Here is a 23,606-nt window from a genome sequence, read left to right as displayed (position 1 = left end):
AGGAAAGCAGAGTAGGAAGGGAAAGTCGGCATCGATTTGGCCTATGAAATCTTATGTAAGTTTTGAAGTAATGATAACTGAAAATGTCTCAGATTTGGTGAAATACAAACTTCTAGATTCAAAAAGCTAAGAGAATTCTAAGCAGTATAGACTCAAGAATGTTTATATCCAGATCCAATTTGTAAAAATGAAAATGAAATATTTTGAAAACAGGCAGTTAAACAATATATTCCCACAATTCTTTCTTTTTTAAAGATCTTATTTATTAATTTGACAGAGAGAGAGATCACAAGTAGGCAGAGAGGCAGGCAGAGGGAGAGGTGGAAGCAGGCTCCCTGCCGAGCAGAGAGCCCTGTGCGGGGCTCAACCCCAGGAGCCTGACATAAGGGTCTAAGCCAAAGGCAGAGGCTTAACCCACTGAGCCACCCAGGCACCCCTATTCCCACAATTCTTAAATGACAGTGGATTTCTCAGAGGAAACCATGGACTGGAGACGAGATTTTATTGGCCATCCGACCCTATTAAGTTCCTCCTCTGCTGGTGATCCAGGGAGAACTTCGGGTCTCCAAGAAGTATTGTCACTTCAGCCAATGACCATGAATCTCTGCAAAGATTTATTCTATCCCTTTATCCACTCCTCAGTCACCATAGTGAATGAGTGTAGGTCCCTCTGGGGGTGCCTGGGGAGGGGGGAAGATCTCAGTGTATGTTCTTGGCATTGTGCTACGGTTTCTTCATGAGAATCTATGTTTCCCATCATTCAAGGGGGTCTGGGTCACGGAACTGGCTCAAGTCTGGGAATGATTAAGGATCCCTGATTATCCTTGATGTCTGAGTGATTTATATTATGTAAGTCAGGTTTATATTCACAAGGCCTGGAATTTTCTCCTTTTCCAGACCAAGTAAGACTTTAGTAGACCTCTTGTATACATCGGTTCTACAGAACCATAACCAATGAGTCAATGCAAAGGTCTCTGTGGGTCAGACTGTTTCATTAACGTCCATTGGGGAATCACGCTGCGCTTATTTCTGGTGATTAAGTGACATCACTTGGCACCTGTCTTTCTGGGTTCAAGTTATTCCGACCGCACTTAGGCATTCTAGTTCAGTGGTAGTAACTCCCGATGTAATTTTGTATGTGTCGGAAGAACTCCCACAAAGCTCTTCTAGGATGCTGGGCTACACTCATGCGTTTCTTTGTCACAGCTATGGTGAGAGGCATGTGTTGTGGAACCCTTTGGTTTGGATGAACGGATCCTACATAATAAATACTTTAGAATTCCAATAATCTCAAAGCTTTCATAATTTGGGTTCATCTTTCTGTCATCCTGCCTCTCAAAATATTTGAGCCATTCCCAGCCACTTAAATGAAAATCCTGAATTCACAATCTTTGCTGAGTGAGTCCATCTCAATACATTTGGCCTTATCCACTTTTCCTCTCCTTTAAGCTTGATCCTACATCTTTCAGATCCATTTCCATACACATATCTCTAGCTTGAACCACAAACTATCTCTCAGCTGTTTCTGAAATACAGATGGAATATTTTCTGAAATACCCCTTTTGATTAGGGCTATGACTTCTCATCGGTGTCCTCATAAGGGAAATGGGAGTCATAGCATTGTGCCAGCCAGAGTAATATTGTGGGTCAGAGGTTGGTGCAGGCACAGCCCCTAGAGCAGGGCCTGGGCAAGAGGAACCCCTCAGGGAACATTTGCTGTGTTCCCCCAACCCCTGGCCTCTGTGCTTGTCACAGGCACAGTGAGCGTGTGGAAATGAATAAAGGAAACCTCATTTAAAGCTGAGCAGGGGGAGTCTGAAGAGGGCGCTCACCTGGACATGGCCCTTCTCGTGTCCTGCATAAGCTTCAGAAGGAAGATCCCCCCTGCTCCAGAAACAATGCAGTAACCCACACTTGCACCAAGGAGAAATCACCTCAACCTCAAACTCTTGTTTTTCTCCAGTGAACTTTGGTTCAAAGCAACCCTCCCCAGTTGGCTCCTACAACCTGATAAAAGCTGACCTTCCCTTTGTCTCTTCAGACTTGCCTGTGGTGCTTCCATAGCTCGCTTGTCTTGCATTGTCATTCCCCTGCTATTCCCAAAGAAACTCAATTTTGCTAAAAAAAATAACTGCCATTTTATTTTTGAGATTGACATCACTTCGTGTCAGAGAAGTGGGATGCAGAGAAGTGGCCCAACAACTTTGAGGCTGGTGAGCAAACAGGGGCCAGGACCCACTGGGTCCATCAAGCTCACCGCTTTCTCCCAACCCTGGAGTTTGAGGGTAACTCTCCTCCTGGAGTCAAGTTCTTTCCGCAGGCTTTATCTGGGATCTGTTCAAAAGCCTTGTCCTTTTTGTTTTGTTTTTTTTTTTTAATATTTTATTTATTTGACAGAGAGAAATCACAACTAGGCAGAGAGGCAAGCAGAGAGAGAGGAGGAAGCAGGCTCCTTGCAGAGCAAGGAGCCCGATGTGGGGCTCGATCCCAGGACCCTGGAATCATGACCTGAGCCAAAGGTAGAGGCATTAACCAACTGAGCTACCCAGGCGCCCCGTCCTTTTTGTTTTTATAAAGGCATCACTTTTCCTGATGAATACTCTTTGGTTTCTGTTTTTTTAGTATATGTGCTGCCAAAGCGAGCACTGGTTTCTGTTTTTGAAGCTTCCTGAAATCACCCATCCTGTTCAAAAAACACACTAAGTTTCAGTGTTTTAGAAGAGCTATTGGAAAATAGAGCCCTCGTAATTAAAATACCGTAGGGACTCCAGAGGCAAGATAGGTTCCATCCACTTACCTGGTCCCTGGTCCAAGCTCTTGTGCCTTTCTGGGAAAATGGGTGATGGGTGAACTTTTGAATAATTTGGAATTATAGTCCCCATTATACGGAACATTCTAACTGGATAAGATCATTTAAGAAGTGCGCTTATAAGCAAAGTTTCCAAAATTCCAAAACTCGTTTCACTGAAAGCTTCATTGCAAAAAAAGCTGATTCAAAATTAAAAAGACACAGGAAGTACCTAATACAAAAGATTGGCATAACTCTTACTGTGCCCTCCCACCCTCCTTGACCTGAGTACTCATTCTGCCAGTCCTCTGCCTCAATTGCCTTCACAGGACCGTGAACAAAAGTCTGCCAAGTTAATCACCTACAGACACCCCTGTATCTACTTTCAAAGGAGGGTCCCAACCCGGGCCCCTCCCAGAATTGACAAAACTGAGAGATTTTCTGGTAAACCAATACATTATTGCCTTAAACAATCAAGGGGAATCTCTAGTAGATATCAGAGCCTGCAGAGGGGATCCTGGAAAAACTCACAAAAGCCAGAAAAAGGTTAAATTTCTTACCAGAAACCACTTTTCTGAATCTATCTGTTGTACTCCATTGAGAGAGGGAAAAAATTTCACATTGTCCCTTCCTTTCCAAATCCAGACCCATTGGTTATTGATTCTTTGTCTCCCAGAGATGGCTATTGCTTCGAGATCTTTTTTTATGTCCTAAGAACTTGGCGTGGCTTTCTGCCTTTCTGCTGGAGACACGCAGGTGGTTGGTTCTTTTCTTTGGGCTGTCCTTGGGAGTTGCTCTGGATCTTGGGAAGGTAATATCCTGTGCACCCTCTTTGGGGTCCTGTCTTACCCTCAAAGGGCGTAATTCCATAATGCCAGAAATATGTACTATTTGTTCTAGCTAAAAAATGGTAAGACATTTAAAATAATTTTGTTAGGGCACCTGGGTGGCTCAGTGGGTTAAAACCTCTGCCTTCAGGGATCAAGCCCCACATCGGGCTCTCTGTTCAGCCTGCTTCCCCCCGCCCCCGCCCCCCACCTCCTGCCTCTCTGCCTACTTGTGATCTCTGTCTGTCAAATAAATAAGTAAAATCTTTTTTAAAAAATAATTTTGTTTTAAGTACATCTGTGGTCAAAAGTTGGCCAGGTTGGAAACTGATATTTAGAGACTGGTAGGAATTTTTCTTTTTTTCTTTTTTTTAAGATTTTATTTATTTATTTGACAGACAGAGATCACAAGTAGGCAGGGAGGCAAGCAGAGAGAAAGAGGAGGAAACAGGCTTCCCGCTGAGCAGAGAGCCCCAATGTGGGGCTCAATCCCAGGACCCTGGGAATCACGACCTGAGCTGAAGGCAGAGGCTTTAACCTACTGAGCCACCCAGGTGCCCCAAGAGACTGGTAGAAATTTTTCAAAATCTTACCCCCTACATTAAATTAGAACTAGGTACCCAGAAAGAAAGTAGCAAACGGAGGATAATGAAGTTGGAGAGATGGATCTATGATGTCATTTAAGTTACAACCCAATTCTTTGAGAAAGTGGGAGCTACTCTCTTTACCTTACAACTTGTAAAATGAGAAATGAAGCTTCAGAGGCAGGTCACATTCTACCCATTCACTTCTACCAATCCCAAAAGCTCCCCTATTTATCTCAAAAGGCTTGTAACCTCTTGAAGAACTCTTATCTACATCATCCCCAATTCCTAAGCCTGGAGAGAAAAGCAGGGGTGGGGGGGAGGATGGAAGGGTGGAGGAAGACCTTTTAGAAGCTCCCCCTCCCCATCTAGCCCACAGTTTCCATGAGGCTACTTGTCAAGGACAAATACAAATCATCAGTGTCTTCTCCACAAACGCCAGTTGAAAAAGTTCCTGCCGTCTGAGCAGCTAACCTCAGTTTATCCCACCTACCACAAAACTTTGGATCCGGCTGCTCTCTTATGAACTAGTGAATTCCGCATCATCATACCCTTCTCATAGCTTAAACTTGACAACAATAAGGTCTCTGCATCTCTCTGTATGTTCATATATCTGTGTGGTACATATATGGTATTTTCTACCTCCAGATGGCACTGCCAAGATTAATTTGTAAGAGAGGATTAAGGAAATTAAGCACTTATATAAATTAAATTATCAGAAATATAATAGAAACGTAACCCAATGTTTTTAGGTTCACATGATCTAAGATTAATCTTTAATAAATAAAAGCTATCTGAAGTTTGTTGATTTAATTAAAACCGGTATGTTTTTAGAGTTGTTGGCATTAAATATAATACCTCTATCTGGGTTTACTAAAAATCAAATAAGCTCATGTTATCTCAAATTACGGAATTTGTCAGCAAGAAAGATAACCTAAAAATGATGTTGAGCTGTTTAGTGTCCATGTAATGTTCATAAGTCATCTAAACATAATTATTAAGAGCAAGTGAATTAAATAGGTGTAAGGTAAAAGTATAGATAAATAAAATTTTCAGCAATATTTATGTCTATGAAATTAGTTTCCCAAATGTTTTGGTACCTTAAAACATTAGAGTTATACTACATTAAATTACATGATGTGTAGTTGTTCAACATCTACACATCCAGATAAGATAAAATGCTGAGACATTACTTACTGTACTTAGGTTTATTTACTTTTGGCTTCTTATTACAGAGAAACTAAAATATATTTGGATATGTTGGTGTTACCTTGGGGAATTTAAAAAAGGCATATGCTTCTAGAAATTATGAAATATATTCATAAATTTCTCAATCTAAAGAATGCTGGTGTAACAGACAGTTCACAATTGCTTACTATTTGGTTTTCACTAGAAACTAAGATTTCTAAAAGTTAAGAATTCTAATTAATATATGTAATTAAAGGGGCACCTGGGTGGCTAAGTGGGTTAAGCCTCTGCCTTTGGTTCAGGTCATGATCTCAGGGTCCTGGGATCATCTTTCTCTACCTGCCTCTCTGCCTACTTGTGATCTCTGTCTGTTTAATAAATAAATAAAATCTTAAAAAAAAAAACAAAAAGACCAAGTCATTTAAAAAAAAAATATATATATATATAATTAAAGCTACTAGAAATAGTTCAACAGTTGTATATGCAAGGGAAGTAAGATGTTGGTTTTTGGTTTCTTGTGTAGTTTTGTTTGTTGGTTTTGGTTTTCGGTAAGAATAAGTAGGAGAAATGATGGTGTATTTTTGGTTGGGAAATGAATGGAATTATTCCTCAGGTTAACCTAGTTGTTTTTGAATAGGAAAGAGAACAAGAGACAAACTAAAATGGGCATAGAATGTTGTAGAATTTTTGTGAAAAAGGAATCTTGGGAAAGGAATTTTAAGTGTGACCAAGAGGGATAAGATTGAATGAATTTGTTATAAGGGCTTGTTGGTTTGTTTGTTTGTTTATTTTTTAAGAAAAAAACTTTAATAGCAACAGTGCACTTATATACTACTAAATCTTAAATTTCTTCATCTGTAAAAAAGACAAAGTTTATTGAACTGTTGTTCTGCACTTGGTAAGAAATCAAAAAATATTTTGGGATTGTTAAAATATTTTTTAAAGTTATTTGCCTTGAAAACAAGGATTCTATGTTTTGCCAAAATACTTCCCCATATTTTTCAGGTCTTTGATTATTTAGGAAAATAGAATTTCTCAATATTAAAAAGCTGATTTTTGCCAACAACCATGTGACCTCTCATATTTGCCTTTAAAATCTTTTATTATCACTTTGGTTAAGTAGGTAACAAAGTGTTGCTTCACAGTGACTTTTGATCATATTTGACCAAGTGCTTTAAAACTTTTTTGATATTTTTCTCAAACTTCCCCAAATCAAATTCTAAATAGAGTCTTTTGACGTGGAAGAACTTTGTGATTATTTCCAGAGGGCTCTGGGAATACTTCAAACCATGTGTTAAACTCACCAGGTCTATTTAATATGTTAAATTACATGGGCATTGTCAAATGAGAAGTAGTACTGAGCTTTCTTTATGTTGTATTTGCATAGATATGTGAGTGTTCTAGAAATTATGTAAAATTCTCTTACCCTCTGAAATTGTTGTCATCAGAATTGAGGCTCACACCAAAATGACCCCAGCCGGCTTTCATGCAACGTCAGCAGTAACATTCTGTAAAAGTTCTGGTACATATGCATGAAGTCCGTTCTGCTTCTGCAAAAAATGGCCCCTCATTGCCTGACTCTTGCCATCCTGATGTCCTTGTAACATGACAACAGTATGCTCCTGAATCAGAGAAATTAACATGAGTAAACATGGTTATAGAACATGCCTAAGAATGAAAGTGGACCATTTCCTTACACCATACACAAAAATAGATTCATCTAGGATGAAAGGCCTAGATCTGACAGAAATCCATCAAAATCCCAGAGGAGAGCACGGGCTGCAGCAACTTCTTGCTAGACATATCTCAAAGGCAAGGGAGCAAAGACAAAAATGAACTATTGAGACTTCATCAAGATAAAAAAAAAAGCTTTTGCACAGCAAAGGAAACAGTCAACAAAACCAAAAGACAACTGACAGAATGGGACAAGATATTTGCAAATGACATATCAGATAAAAGGCTAGTTCCAAAATCTATGAAGAGCTTACCAAACTCAACACCCAAAGAACAAATAATCCAATCAAGAAATGAGCAGAAGACATGAACAGACATTCCTCCAAATAACAGCTACAAATGGCCAACAGACACATGAAAAAATGCTCCATATCACTTGGCATCAAGGAAATACAAATCAAAACCATAATGAAATACCACCGCACACCTGTCACAATGCCTAAAATTAACAAGTCAGAAAACGACAGATGTTGGCAAGGATGTAGAAAAAGGGAAAGCCTCCTTCACTGTTGGTGGGAATGCAAGCTGGTGCAGCCACTCTGGAAAACAGTATGGAGGTTCCTCAAGAATTTGAAAGTAGTGCTATCTTATGACCCAGCAATTGCACTACTGGGTATTTACCCCAAAGATACAAGGGTAGTGATCCCAAAGGGACACCTGCACCCCAATATTTATAGCAGCAATGTCCACAATAGCCAAACTATGGAAAGAGCCGAGATGTCCATTGACAGATGTTGACAGATGAATGGATAAAGAAGATGTGGTATATACACACAGAAGAATACTACTCAGCCATCAAAAAAATGAAATCTTGCCATTTGCAACAACATGGATGGAATTAGGGGGTATTATGCTAAGTGAAATAAGTCCATCAGAGAAACAATTATCATATGATCTCACTGATATGTAGAATTTAAGAAAAAAAACAGAGGATCTTAGGGGAAGAGAGGAAAAAAATAAAACAAGATGAAATCAGAGAGGGAGAAAAACCATAAGAGACTCTTAATCACAGGAAACACTGAGGATTGCTGAACCGGAGGTGGGAACGGGGGAATGGGGTAACTGGGGACAGACATTAAGGAGGGCATGTGATGTACTGAGCACTGGGTATTATATAAGACTGATAAATTGGGGTGCCTGGGTGGCTCAGTGGGCTAAAGCCTCTGCCTCCGGCTCAGGTCATGATCTCAGGGTCCTGGGATTGAACCCCGCATCGGGCTCTCTGCTCTGCAGGGATCCTGCTTCCTCCTCTCTTTCTCTCTCTGCCTGCCTCTCTGCCTACTTGTGATCTCTCTGTCAAATAAATAAAAATAAGCCTTTAAAATAAAAAAAAGACTGATAAATCACTAAACTTTACCTCTGAATACAATAATACGTTATATGTTAATTAATTGAATTTAAATTTTTTTAAATGGGGGGAAATCCAAATGTAAAAAAACTACATGTTTACATATTTACATGAAATACCTAGAAAATGCAACTCCATTGAGACAAAAAGATTAGTGATTGCCTGGGGTTAGAAGTGGGACTGACTACAAATGGGCACAAGGGAGAGGTGGAAATCTCTCTTTTGGAGAAATGGAAATGGTCTAAAACTGGTTTGTGGTGATGATTACACAACACTCTAAATTTACTAAAAATCTTTTAATTACAGACACAAAGCGTAAATTTTATAGTATGTAAATTATACCTTAATAATACTGTTAGCAGAATAAGGGGTGGTAAGAGAAGTCCTCTCTGGAAAGTTGACAGTTGAGCTGTGACTCAAATTATGAAGAAATCATTTGTTAACACCACTATGTGGAAGGACAAGACTTTAAAACCACCAACTTGGGGTTCCTGGCTTGCTCAGTCAGCAGAGCATGTGACTTCTTGATTTCAGGGTTGTAAGTCTGCGCCCCACTTTGGGTATAGAGATTACTTAAAAAATCTTACAGTACAAGCAAGAGCACGAGTAAAGGCCCTGAGGCAGGTGTGAGCATGAGGTGTAAGAGAAACAGAAGGCCTGTGTGCTGATAACAAACTGAGTGAGGAGAAGAATGGTGGCAGATAATCTCAGTAAAGGAAGTCAAAATGACAGGATTTAGTGAACAACTGTATATAAAAGAACAGAGATGTGGAAGGTCTTAATTATGTTTTCAGCATCAATCATGGGACAGTGGTAATTTTTATCAAAGAGATGAATGCATGGAGAAGAGGTTTCAGGGGAAAAATAATAAGAAAGATTAAGAACACATTAATTTTGAAATACCTGTGTAATGGCTAATTTGATAAGTCAAGTTAGGTAGGCCATGGTACCCAGATATCTGATCAAACACTAGTCTAGATATTGCTGTGAAAGTGTGGTTTAGATTAGATTAACATTTAAATCAATAGACTTTGAGTAAAGCAGATTACCCTCCATAATGTGGGTGGGCCTTGTCCAATCAGTTGAAGACAGTAAGTGAAAAAGACATGTCTTCTGAGGAAGGGGGACTTCTGCCTCCAGACTTCTTTCAAATTCAAACTGCAAAAACTTTCCTAGGTCTCCAGACTCCTGGTGTGATATCTATATTTATCTCTGATACAGGTATTGATATATTGATATAGTGCCATATACATATACATATACAGAACCATATATTGGTTCTGTATCTGTGTGGAGCCCTGACTAGTACAATGTGGAGTGTGCAAGTGGGAAAATCCGAGGTGAGCCAGAGTCAAGAATCTGGAGCACAGGGAGGTGGTCCTTCTTAATATGATACAGGATGTCATCTTAGGCCATAATGATTGTACAATATAGATTTATGGCTCTTAAATTTTATACAATGATAACATATACAGAAAAATTTTTTAAAGATTTTATTTATTTATTTGACAGAGAGAGATGCAGTGAGAAAGGAAACACAAGGAGGGGGAGTGGAGGAGGGAGAAGTGGGCTTCCCACAGAGCAGGGAGCCTGATGTGGGACTCAATCTCAGGACTCCGGGACTGTGACCTGAGCCGAAGGCAGATGCTTAACAACTGAGCCACCCAGGCGTCCTACACAGAAAAATTTACACAAAAGTTCAGCAGATGGCAGATCTTGGAAGTCATTAATATAGACCCACATTAGCTTAATACTAAGAAGTGGACCGAGGACAGAATCTTGGAGGGAAATGTCATAGAGAGACGGGGAAAACAATTGGATAGGAGAGTTAGAGAAGGCAATAGAGAAGTTCACCAACAAGAGATTAGTCAAAGCCCAAAACTCGTTGAGTTCAAGTTAGAAAAAAATCTAGGGCTGGTGGGATTTCTGCGAGGAGGTCACCTGAATGTCCTTAATGAACAGTTCTGGGAAAATGGTGGGTGGATGCCAGTTTGCAGTGGGTTAAGGACCAGAAGGAATGGAGAGGTGTTCATTCAGATTTCTCTTTCTGGAAATAAACTTTAAAGAGAAGAGAGAAGGGGCATTATGTTGAACCCGGCAGTATGGATCTCGGTTTTTTTTCTCTTCAAACACGATGACTTACTGTCATCTCTTCAGAGAAGCCTTCCCTGCTACCCCATATTTTGTGTGTCTTTTTAAAGATGGCAGGCTGGTGTATATATACATATCTTTAGGTTAAGGTGTCAGTAAGGAGTTGGAATTTGGAGGTGTGGATGAAGAGTTTAGTCTCTAAAAGAGAGACAGAGAGATTTTTTTCCCTAGAAAGATAAGGTGGCAAATTGTGGAATCTGGGAAGCGATGCAGACGAATTATAGATGTATATTGAGATGGGGTTGGGGGAGAGGGTGATGTGAATCAGAAGAGCTAGTTTCTCTGAAATAGAAGGGAAGATCATGTGCTGAGAGTGAAGGCATTGTCATGGAGTTGGGCACTAATGGGAATTGAAGGAACATGCAGAACCTGTTCTGGGTGGATGGGAGGCATCAGGCCTAATATTGCCATAGGCTCTCTGGACCAGCTCTATGTGGTCCATAACCATGCCAAGCATATGGAATTAGTCTTACTTCCCTTTTTCCTCTAGGTCAGGTAAGAGTATATGATAAAAATAAAAAATGGGAAAATATGGACATGGTGATTGATGATGCTTACATATTCTGTCTTTTTCTAATGATTTTGTGACTATGTGTCAAGAATTGAATGATGAGCTCTTCTTAATATGTCTGTGATACTTCAACAAAGACAGAATGAAGGAGCTAGTCCTTACTGCCTAATAAACTATCCTCAAAGCTCAGTGGCACGTGGCAATAATTACTGATTTTGTACAGGCTGGTTGGGGAAGTCATCTGACCGAGACCGGTTCCACTGGGAGACTCTGCTTCTATCCGCAGGCAACAGGAACAGCCAGAGAGCTTCTCTCTTTATGTCTCTCGTCCTCCTGCTCACATCACTGAGTGAGCTGGGTCTCGTTCTTATGTCAAGGACAGAGGTACAAGATAGCAAGTGGAAACAGGCAAGGCCTCTTAAGGTCCAGGCTGGGAATAAGGACACTGTTGATTCTGCCCCATGTTGAGTGGCCAAACCCAAAGTCAAGGGACCATGTTTTTCAGTTATCTATAAAACCCGGTGGGGGGGGGCTCAAATGTATTGGTTTAAACACTACATCCAAATATAGTGACTTAAAACAGTGATTATTTATTATGATTTTATAGCTTGGGCAGGGATTGACAGAGATGGCTTCTCTCTGCTCCATGGGGTATCCGCTAGGCTTGGAATATCTGTGATGGCCTTCAGGTTTGAAATCTCAGCTGGAATGGCTGGAACAGCTTGGAACTGGTCAGGAATCTCTGCGTAGGCTTTCCCCGTAGTTAGCCGGAGCCTCTTCAGAACATCACAGTCTTAGACTTCTTACATGGAATCTAGCTCCTCCCTAAAGGCAAAACGGAAAGCTGACATATTTTCTTAATGCCTGGGCTCACAAGCCCCAGAATTTTGCTTTCACTGCATTCCATTGCTCTAGAGAGTTGGCAATCCTGTCCAGCTTCAAGGGGAAAGGAAACAGAGTCCAATGACAGGTGAGGCAATTCCAAGATCAAATTACAGAAGAGAATGAGAACTATTTCAGAACAATAATCAACTATGGATGGAGACCTACACTTCACACACAATTTGGGTATGGATACAGAGAGGGACTAATAATTTAATGAACTGTACAGCCTAATATAAATCTGTGTATTAAGATTTAAGATGATTCTAGGATCAGGCCATTGTGTGGGTATACCACAATCTGGAGGATGGTGAGTTGGCATCGTAAAGAGATATGCACAGTGCAGAAGTGGCCCCTAAAAATACTTCTATTTTCTTTATCCTTGACTGACATCAGAGAGACTTCTAATTAACATAATGAAATATTAGAAATTGGTTTTCTTGGGGTCCCTGGTGGCTCAGTTGGTTGGGCATCTCCCTTTGGCTCAGGTCATGATCCCAGAGTCCTGGGATCAATCCCCACATCCGGCTCCCTGCTTGGCAGGGAGACTCCTTCTCCCTCTAACCCCTGCTCTTGTTCTCTCTCTCTCTCTCTCTCAACTAAATAAAATATTTTTTAAAATAAAAATAATTTCAAAAAACTGATTTTCTTTAGTGAAATTTATCCTTGTTAATCAGTTAGGATATTGAAAATATGGTCTTACAGGGCAAATTAGTTGTGCCCAAGAATTGTGAATTCAATATTCAAGAGAGTCTGTCCAAAGATAGTAAGACCCAATTGAGCTCTGTAGTCGTTAACACGAGAGTCGGGGTCCTGCACTGGAGCCTTCAGTGGTCCTGTGTCCTGCTGCTGGTTTTCCTGCCTGGGGGTTCATGAAAAGTAGTTTTTTTTGGCGTGGGGGGGGGGGTAGGGGGGTGGAACCCAGCCCATACATACAGTGAACAGACTAGTGGTTGACAGAGGTGGGGGGTGGGAGTTGCAAAATGGGTTAAGGGAGTCAAAAATTAAAAGTCGCTATTTCCTAGATACCTCAGGCACAACAATATGCGTACTCCTGTGACGTTCTACAGATTTCTGGTTGCTGGGGCTCTTTATAACTCATCCTTTAACAGTCCCAGACAATTGGATCATCTGAGGACACCAGGTTCTGTTTCTCAGTTGGCAAAAGCTGCTATATCGTCCCTGGTTGTTGGTTCATCAGGGAGGACTTAAGGGTGGCAGGGGACAATACCAGAGGTGATGCCGCCATCTGAAATCAGAAATTTCATTGTTCTCCCAAGCTGGAACTTTAATCAGGCTGGGACCTCGTAAAATTTCTCACTTTTGAGCTCCCTCTCATGGAGTTCAGTGCTTAGCAATGCAAGCACTTTCTAAGTGTGTGCCAGGGGCTCCCCGAGGAACCATCACCATTAGAGCAAAGTGGGAAGGCGGGGTGTCAGGAGCTGTGCATGGGGTAACGCTTGCAGGACCCGGTGGGGATAAAGAGAGAAGCTAACTCACTGCCGCGCAGCAGATTCAGTCTGTAAACGCTTGACATTGTTCGATTTCACAAGCGCCTCGGAGAACAGCGAGGACACAGGATTTAGAACAAATTCAGACACATCAAAGATGCTGCGACATGGTCCGGAAGGACCTGGGGCAGCAGAGGAAAGGGTCTCCCTCGAGGGTTGTAGCCTCTGGCTGGAAAACGATGCTCCAGGTGAGGCTCGAACTCACAACCTCGGCATCCCTCGCACACATACTGCTGTATAAGTACCGCGCGCTAACCGATTGCGCCACTGGAGCACCTGCTCCTCACTTCCGGTCACCGGCTACACGGCCTACGCAGACACGGCCGGCGTCTCTGCGGGGGCTCGGCCGGGGCGCCCCCAGCTCCCCTGGAGCGCCGCGGCCGCCTCTCGCGCACCCGGGCAGGGCGGGTCCTGATGGCCCGGGGGGCACCGGGGCCGGTCTGCGCGCGGAGACGCCGGCGGCCACTTCGCAGACCACCGGGACACAGAAGGGCGGACGCTCGGGCGACCCCGACGGGCGGGCACCTACCTCCCCGCCCCCCTCCCCGCCTCGCTCCCGCTCTCCCCCAGCCAACGGGCTGGAAGCCGAAGGATGTTAGAGGCCGTTTGCTGCCGCGAAGGGATCCGAGCCACCGCCAGTGGGAGAGGAGCCCGCAGCTCCCCGGCCGCGGGCATCCCTCCCTGGGACGGACACAGGCCCGAGATTGGGGATCTCGAGTTCCCGGTGTCTCTCTGCTACGTTAAACGAGGGTTTAAAAAAAAAAAAGACCTCACACTTCGCAGAGTTTTGAGACGGAAGGATGGGGAAGGAGCTCTCCACAGGGGGGCGCGCGCGCGTGTGTGCGTGTGTGCGTGCGTGTGTGTGTGTGTGTGTGTGTGTGTGTTTACCCAGAGGGTGGGCGATGTGGGAGAGATTATGTAGAATTCGCTGGCATTTCTATCCCAGTTTCTTTTCTTTCTTCTCTTAAAAAAAAAAAATTACCATTGTTCATGGACAGGTGCCGAGGATCTGTCAAACAAAACCTGTGGTGTAAGATGGAAAAATGTGGAGAGTGGTGTGAAAGGTGCTGTGTATATTATGTTCCAAGGAGGAAAATGCCCCTGCAGTCTTCTTGAAGTTTTTATATAGTATTTGCTCTTAAAAGTAGATTGTCTTCCAACTCCGATAAAAGATTTCCACCGAACTAAAGGGCACTGAGCAATGTCCCACGACCCTCAACAACACAGATAAAGGGGATTTGGGCACCAGAGGGAAAGTGTACTGAATTTTTTATAGATACCTAGACCCTGAGAAATCCTAAGCTTTTCTTTGTTGTTGTTTTTTTTTACTAAGCTTTTTTTTTTAATTTCTTTTTATTTATTTTTTTTTTTTACGTGGGAAGTTGTTGGGGGAGGCTCAGCCCTGGTCCATCTTTCCTTCCTCAACAAACATGCAGTGACCACCATGGGCCAAGCAGTGTGCTAGTCAGTAAGGATGGGGTCAGAGGCATCACACGTCCTGACATCATCCTGATGAAGGCGGTGAAAGGTGTAGTACGACCCACGGCACCTTTCACATCACACTGTTTTCCACTGAACGTCTTCCAGATAGTTCCCTGATTATCCTGTATTCTCTCTCGAGTGCCCTTCCTTCACTCTTGAACAGGAAAATACAATCCTCCTGCCTACTCAGGATGAGAAGTGAGAACCAAGGGCATGAGCCATGACTCCTGAGGCACATGCGTGCCAAGGAAAACAGTCATTGCCGGGCAGAGACGTATGGGAGATGATACATTTTTAATTCTTTTCTGTAAGATTTATTTATTTATTTGAGAAAGAGAAAATGCATGAGAGGGAGGGGCAGAGGGAAAGAGACACTCAGGCAGACTCCATGCTCTGTGGCAGCCTGACTTGGGGCTCGACCTCATAACCCTGAGATCATGACCTGAGCCAAAATCAGGAGTCAGATATAACTGACTGAGCTGCCCAGGTGCACTTTATTCTTTTAAGTCATCTCTACACCCAATGTGAGGCTCGAACTCATGACCCCAAGATCAAGAGTCACATGCTGCATGGACTGAGTCAGCTAGGTACCCCTGGGAAATGATGTGTTTAAAACACACACACACACACACACACACACACACACACCCCAAAAAACAAGGGCAGCAGGGTAGGATTTCACCTTTTTGTTGGAAGGCAGCGTTCACATGTTTATGATGTCACTGAATGTTCCTACCAGTGGGGACACAGGAAAGGACCTCAAGGTTGTACTCTGGAAGAGGAGGTTAGGATTAACTCAGTGTACAAAAATGTTGTAGAAAACAGTGCAGTCAAAAGATGAACGCTGAAACAAATTATAAGAAGAAATAAGAGAAAAGGTAACCTGGGATCATTACCATAGGAGAAGGGAGGGGAGGGGCTGTGATTTCTGGGAAGTGACCATGTCAGGGAATGCTGAGCCTCACAAACAACTTTACTTCTGCTGACATCACGAAGGAATGTATTTGGCGTATGCCATTTCTTCCCCTCTCCCTGTTAACAGTTGTTCGCTGAGCTCCTCCTGCGTGTGAAGCAGGGGGCTAGGTGTGATACTAGGGAGGCTACGTCAGGGCTACTGTCCTCCAGGGACTTCTAGGCCAGGTGGTGACACCCGGGAAAAGCGTAGGAACACTGCAAGGCTGCGGTGGTCTTGTGGGGTTCCACTGAGTGGGGGTGGGGGACATAAGTCCCTACTGGCGAGGGTCACAGGGTCGGCATGGGGCCGGAGAGGCTTGGGTTAGGGGAAGAGGAGGTAGGGGGAACTCTGCCCACTGAGTATGAGAAAAGGCAAGGAGGTTGGACTCTCATAAAGGCCTTTAAGAAGGGGAGAAATCCCAAAGGAACTGAGAGAATCAAATGCATTTGCCTTCCCCTCACTTTTTTTTTCCAATCAGGCACCCTTTTGTGTGGCTGCACCCTGGTGTGGGGGACTTGCTGCCTCTCCACCTGGGCAGCAGAGAGGCCAGGCAGCTCGCAGCTCCATTCCGTGCTCCCTTCTTCACCTGCAGTGGTGAGGGCACAGGCGGGAGTCCTTCATCAAAATCAAGTCAGCTCTGGCCTCGAGAGGGAGGGCCCCACACCAACCCTGCTCCTCCCAGGAATAGTCAGCCTCTCTTTCTGCCCCATCGCTCCCAGCAGGAGCAGTGGCTCGTTCCAGCATGGGGGGAGGGAGGTTTGGGTCAGGACTCTAGGGTCACCACCCCAGCTAGAATCACTAATCTAGAATCACCTTCTAGATCATTTGGCAGCTTCCTCTCCCTCCAGCCCTCTGCATCCACAGCTCCCATTGCTTCCCAATCTGTCCTGCTTCTTTAGTGTTCTGGGGATTCAGACCCAGGAAGGAAGGGGACCCTAGAGGGAGCTGTTGGCCTGTCTCCCTTCTCGCTCCTTAATTCAGACTTCACATTTGGTCGAATTTTCCTGATCAGCTCCCTTCGTCTCTCCTTCTTCCTGAGTTTTATAGTCCTGGCCTTATCTCAGTCCCTTCCTGATACCTGGAAACAGGACTCTGTCTTCACAGTCACTTTCATCCTAGGAAAGGGATGGGAGGAAGAGGATCCCCTTGACAACCCTGGCTCTGGGCTGGGGTGGGGTTCCTCTGGGCAGAGCCCCTAAAAACTGGTCAGGGACTACTAAGGAAAAAGATAATCCAGTGCAAATGAAAAGAGAGAAACAGAGTTGGGGAGCTAATGTGACAACATAAGGTCTTGGGACTTTGCCCAAAGGCCACAGACCAAGCTGACCAGACACACGGTGGCCCTTTTTCCTGACAGGTGTCTGTGTGTTCCTGGCATGGCTGTTGCACATTCCTTATTTTTTGAAAGAAACTAGCTCACACAAGGATGCAAAAATCACCTTTCTCTACTGCTCTTTCATCCTCTCACTCAGCGCCATGCTGGTTTTCTTATCTGGTGAGTGTTTTAGGGGCTTTGGGAATTCTTGGGGCAGGTCCTGAATCCAGAACCATATCTGTGGGTTTCCACACTTTCCCTTGAGTAAGGTTGGTTCCGGGCACAGATTTGATGCTATGGCATCTCGCTTGCTCATTGCACCTGTTCTTGCTCTATAATGTTAAAATTTTGCCTACACAGAGGACCTAGAATCCATTTCTTCCAAACATTCTGTAAGAACCATGTCCTGGAGGTGAGAGAGAATTTGTAAGATAGATTATAGTAGGGCGCAGGGTGGGTGGGGGAAAGAAATGGGAGAGACAGAGGCTTTGGCTTCCTACACCACACACCACACTCCCATTGGTCAAGCCTGTTTTCAGAAATTTAGAATTGTTAAATTTCTTAACATTTATCAAGTACCATAGTCATTTCTCTTCAATAGGATCATTCTCTCATCAGGAATTCTCCGCTTCATCAGCTCCCATCACTATTGGCTTTGGTGAGCTTTACAGCAACAAATCCAAGGGGAACCCAAGCAAGGGGAACCCAACCAGTGGCCAGTGGCCCAGTTACCGTGGTAGAGCAACCTGGGTAAAGAGGGCTAGCCTGACCTCAGTGGTGGTGAGAAGGCTAACCTTAATCGTGTCCAACCTGTTAATTCAAGACTTCACAGCCGCACACACACTCGTGTTTAGTCACTGTGTAAGACTGGAAAGAGTTGGCCTGTTGCTAATCCTTGTTCAGATATGGGTTAGGATTCCAGAAATTTAGGTTTTCATAAGAGAGAAGACACACTTCGGATGTGGGGAGGGATGAGTATGCTTTGGCTTTTGGGGACTTGACACGAAAACCTTCTCCTCATCTTGAAGATTACCTAGGTCCACCTCCCAACCCCCCACTGACATTCCTGGTCTTCTGGAAGTAGTTCCCTAAAAGTAACCACAGCTTATCCTCCACCTGTGAATCCTGAGCTTTGATAAAAATGCTCAGCCCTCTGGAAATTTCACGAATGGAATCTTTTCACTGTTTTACTATTTAGGACTCTTTGTTGCAGGGAACAAAACCTTATCCAAACTACCTTAAAAAATGACAAAAGACCGAATTTATTGGAAAGATTCAGGGATAGCTCAGACTCAAAGAAAGTTCTGGTAGAATCAGGGCTACACAAGAGACTTTGGGGACTAGAACCTGGAGCTCATATCCTTCAGGATACTTTTTTTTTTTTTTTTTTAAGTATTCAGTGAAGGTTACTGGAATTTCCTGATCCGTAGATATAAGCATTATCCTAAATACTCTTGCTCATCACTTTCCATGAATCACCAAGGCCTGTCCTTCCCACCTCAACCAGACCTCTGTTCCCTTCCTGAGCCCTCCTCACACTCAGTGGCCAGACCAGTCCTTGTCATACCTGTCTAGACAATGGGGTCTCCAAATGCGGCTTCTCCCCCATGGCAGCCTGCCCTAGTGGTGCCTGGTTCAATCTTCCCAAGACACAGAACTGAGAACATTCTCCTTAAAAACTCACTTTGTGGGTCTCTGGGTGGCTCAGTTGCTTAAGCACCTGCTTTTGGCTCAGGTCCGGATCCCAGGGTCCCGGGATTGAGCCCCTCATTGGGCTTCTTGCTCAGTGGGAAGCCTACTTCTCCATCTGCCTGCAGCTCCCCCTGCTTGTGCTCTCTCTCTGACAAATAAATAATTTAAATAAATATATATATATATATAGCCTTTTTCTTGCCCTCAGGATAAATTTCTTATCTTGGTAAAGTTATTTACAAGTTGGCACCAACTTATCTCTCAAAATGTTTTAATTTTTTATTACGTACGTGCCATAAGTGCAAAAAAAGTATTAAAATATATAGGAAACGAACCACCAAATCTAGAAAAAAATATTGTCCTTATATGTGAAGAGCCTGGTGCCCCACCCCACCCCCCTTTCCAGCCTCTTTCCCTGCTGCTCCAGTTTCCTTTCCCCACGCCCGTCCAAACCTGGTTCTACCACAGCAAACTGCTTTCTTCCACTTTGTCAGGCACCTTCTGCAATTTTGGTCTTGCACAGCCTGAACTTCTGGCCCTGTATTTCCTTCTTCACAAGGTCAAATTTGTTTCTCCTTCGAGACTAAGCTTTGCTGCGATCTGGTCAAGGAAAGCCCCTGCCCCGACTTCCCCTCCAGATTGCTTCACTTCCACACCGCTCACCCATTTTCTTCTTAATTTCTGGGGTAGCACTTCTCCTGTTTCATTGTAATTACAAGTTTAGATTGGTCTCTCTGACTGGATATTAGTTCCTTGAGAAATGAGGATGAAGCCTTATCTGGGAATCCTTACGGGTCCACATTTTGCTTGGCAAATGAATATGCAGTAAATGCCTTTCGAGTCATTGAGATGAAATTTTAGAAGGCAGGGACAGAATTGGACATTGCTGTCAACGACGACGACATTTTATTGACAGTTGAAATATCTGCCAGGACTTTACTGTGTCCTGCTATTTGATCTCACAACAAACCTGCAATGTGACGATCGTCCTCATTTTGCGGCCAAGGTCATGCCGTGACTGAAAAGTTAATTTCTCCAAATTCCACATAGCTAATAAAAGGCGGAGTCAAGATTTTAACCTGGGTGTCTCACTCCGTCTGCTCTTGCTTTCCACATCAACTTTCTTCCCATGAACAATGATAAGAATAGCGAGTAAAATTAAGACAGGAAATGCCAAACTGTGGTTGTGCTGGAGATGAGCGGACTGTGATAATGAAACAAAAATGTCAACAGCTATGAAGATGCTGCAGAAATAAGTGTGCGCTGAGAACATAGATGTTATAGACAAATGTAGGTGGCGTAAATTACTGATTTCTGGAACTAATAATATAAGACACCTGCTCTGCCCCAAAGAAGTAGGTGGAGGCCTCAGTTCCCAGTTGAGCGCCAGCCCTCCATTCTGTGCTCACCCATTAGCCTCTGAACCTCACGTCTAGAAACCACGGGATCGTTTTACAGAGCAGTTATAAAGATCTGGGATGTATGGCCTTATTCACAGCCACAATTATACAGTGTCAATGTCAGAGTCCATATGTAATCATGTACAATTAATGTCATATGCAAGTCATGTGCTCACACCGCATACAATACTGAACACAAACTATAGGTCAAATTCCTTCTTTGAGGCTCTGGAAGGATCTGGAAATCTAGCTATGGTCTAATGTAGGTTAATGTAAGCTCTCTGCTCTCAAAAAATGCTTTAAAAGTCATTTGATTTGGGATATGGGCTGTAGCAACGGACACTGCTTGGCCAAGCCATACCAGTTGCTGATACCACTGCCGCCAGGCCTCCTTTCCAACAGAAACAACTTGTATTCACATAACCTTCTCTCTGCTTCCTCGGCTTTGGAGGAGCTGGACCTCACTGTCAGCTCCAAACAAGGAATTATGATTGACCAAATCAATCACAGTGGTCCTACTCTGGGAAATAATTGGATTAGGTGAGTGTGAGATGCAAATCTAGCCAGTGTGGGGGACATCTACTGGGCACATTTAGGAGAAGGGGTCCTCAACAAGACACCAGAAAGAGGCCTGTCTGCTCTCTGTTTTCTTCAGGACTTTAAGATCGTGAGAGTTTGAGGAACTGCAGGGAAACCAGCTGGACTGTGAGATCCATCGGTTGAGAAGGGCAGAGTACAAAGAATTATTAAAATGTGGTCCTGATGACGTCATGGGGCCGCTGAATTAACAGGCAGGCAACTTGCCTACCCTCTGGACTGGTTATGTGTGATAATAAAACTATTGAAGCCGTCGGATGTTGTAGTTTCAATCGTTGTGCATCTATTGCTGAGTTTCCCATTACCGGGGAAGGATCTCGAGGGGTAGATCTTGGGTAAGTTTTGTAATCAGTTTTGCATAAAACTGATTTTATGTTCTAAATCTGATTTATGTTCTAAATCCCCCTGATTGCTAGCATTAGGAAAAACTCAAAACCTGTCACAAAAATGATATGAAAAATGTCAGTCTGGTGAGCATTTGGTTCACTAAGCTTTCTCATTCATCTCATCAGACTAGACAGTCTCTTCACCTAGGAAGCCTACTTCTCTCAGCCTCTAGCTCTGGCCTTTAGCTTTAGCCTTAATGGACACGCCCAGCCCCAACCCCTGAGCACAGAAACCGCCACTGTGAGCCTCCAAGCTGTATTCAGGAAACTAGACTCCCCTGCTGGACAGTCCTCCGCTGCTCTTCCATTTAAACATCCGAGTTAGAATAGCACAGAATCACAGACTTGGGATGCCTACCTACACCACAAGCTAGGCCTTTGCCCTGATGCTCAGAGGCACTTGTCTCAATTCTTCACGCATGCACGCAGACTTTTAGTGGAAAATCAGTTCCTGTAGACATTGAGGGTGCTGCCCTCGGCATACACAGTTCAGTGAGGAAGACCACTGAGCAGAGAGCAGTTTACAACACAGGCCCCAGGTACAGGGTGTGCTCTGCACCTAGGAACACAGGAAAGAAAACCCAGACTGGGTAAGAATTAGTCCCATTACGTCTGCAAGAGTATTTCCTTACTCCGTCTGTTCACGCTGGTCCCTGATTCCAGGCTTCCCTCAGTTTCCAACAGCTAAGCTATAAAAACGCCATCATATGAGGCTTGGCGGGTCCTTCTCCATGAGGCCTATGACCGGAGTTGGCAGGCTAATGAACTAATGAGTCTTCAAGACCCACCACAGATCTTTACATTCTCTCGGCTGGGAAGCTGGAGAGCAGAAAACCCGAAGGAGGCCGGTGCACTTGAGCCTCCGCCCTGACTCCTGAAGACTAATTAATGACACTTTAGAAGGTCTCACCATCAGCGGGGCCAGTGGCGCAATGGATAACGCGTCTGACTACGGATCAGAAGATTCCAGGTTCGACTCCTGGCTGGCTCGAGGTCTCCCCTTGTTTTGGGGGGAAATAGGGGTGGTATGCTGTTTTTGGATCAAATAATCCCTCTGAAGCCGTTTTGTTATGAGGAGGGCCTCATAAAAGTTGCATTATACCTCTCATTCCATCACCACACCCTGGAGGAGGACTGAGGGAAGAGGAGGGGGGAGGTGGGGAAAGACGCACAAAGGAGTAAAACAAGAATTTGGCTCAAATTGACCATCTTCTGTACCAGCGCATTTTGCATGAAAAAAGTCTCCCGTTCAAGAACGCTTGCCTCTTTGTCAATGCTCTCTTGAGAATCCCGCTTCATTTCCTCCAGGGTTCAGCTGTCCAAGCCCAGGCCAACACAATCTGCCGCCGTCCCATAACCGACAGAGCAGAGAAGCCGCTGAAGGATGACGGCAGAACGCGCGGGAATCACACATCGGGAGGAAAAACCTCCCCGAGGAAGCAGCAGCAGGAGGCGATGAGCCCTTCACAAAGCGACAGGACCACCTAGATCTCGTGAGTACCGAGGGACCAGGGTACCGGGCTGGGCTTGGCTGGGAGCGGGTGGCGGCCCAAAGTGCAACGGGGCTCCCCTCGCAGGTGTTCGCAGAACAGCCACCACACGCGGCGCTGCGGCAGGTCCCGGTGGCTCCCGCCGCCAGCGCTCGGCCCCGCTGGGGCCACAGAGGCACCCGGGAGCGGGCCAGGTGATAGAAGGGCCCAGAACAGATCCTGGCCAGCAAAAGGACGAATTTTCCTATCCTAGTTTGGAACGGACGCTGGAAGAGCGTGGGAGGAGGCCCAGAGAATTTGAGTGTCAGGAAAGAGGAAAGAAGGGTCTAGTTTGGAAGAGGAGACACATTCCTGGAGTCAAAACTCAGACGCCACCAACAGCACAGCCCTGCCAGTGACAACCACCATTAATATAGCACCGGCATGGCCCCTGAAGAAGAAAAGTATTTAGGAATTTGCTCAGGCACTGCCTTTCTACTTTCAGTCTCATTGGCACCAGACCTCCCATTGTATTTAGGCTTCAGTCTGCTTTGGAAATTCCTAACACGGTCATGGCGATCTCCAGTACCCAGATCACTAGCAAGGTCATGGATATTAGCAGCGCGCTGTAACCAATCAAACTTTAAGAAAACTAACACTATCATCAGATCTCTCAAGCGTTTCCCTGAACGGTGAGTAATAATCCACGTTCTAGAGGGACTCTACCTCCCCCTTTAAATGCATTTAGAAGCCTAGAAGACTTTATGACCTTCTCTTTAATGTGCA

General features: G+C 44.3%; 2 non-coding genes across 2 annotated transcripts; one reads left to right on the top strand and one right to left on the bottom strand.

Annotated features, from left to right (window-relative positions):
- Positions 1–13,704: 13,704 nt before the first annotated feature.
- On the bottom strand, positions 13,705–13,798 carry TRNAI-UAU. Its single transcript has 2 exons — positions 13,761–13,798; positions 13,705–13,740 (listed from the first exon to the last, which is right to left on the bottom strand). It is a non-coding gene; the product is annotated as a tRNA-Ile (tRNA).
- Positions 13,799–22,269: 8,471 nt separating this feature from the next.
- TRNAR-ACG lies at positions 22,270–22,342 on the top strand. The gene has a single exon. It is a non-coding gene; the product is annotated as a tRNA-Arg (tRNA).
- Positions 22,343–23,606: the final 1,264 nt, after the last annotated feature.

This window comes from Meles meles, chromosome 5, assembly GCF_922984935.1.
Source record: "Meles meles chromosome 5, mMelMel3.1 paternal haplotype, whole genome shotgun sequence".
NCBI classification, from domain to species: Eukaryota; Metazoa; Chordata; class Mammalia; order Carnivora; family Mustelidae; genus Meles; species Meles meles.
Note: the sequence above shows the minus strand (reverse complement) of the source record. Positions and strands in the feature narration are given on the sequence as shown.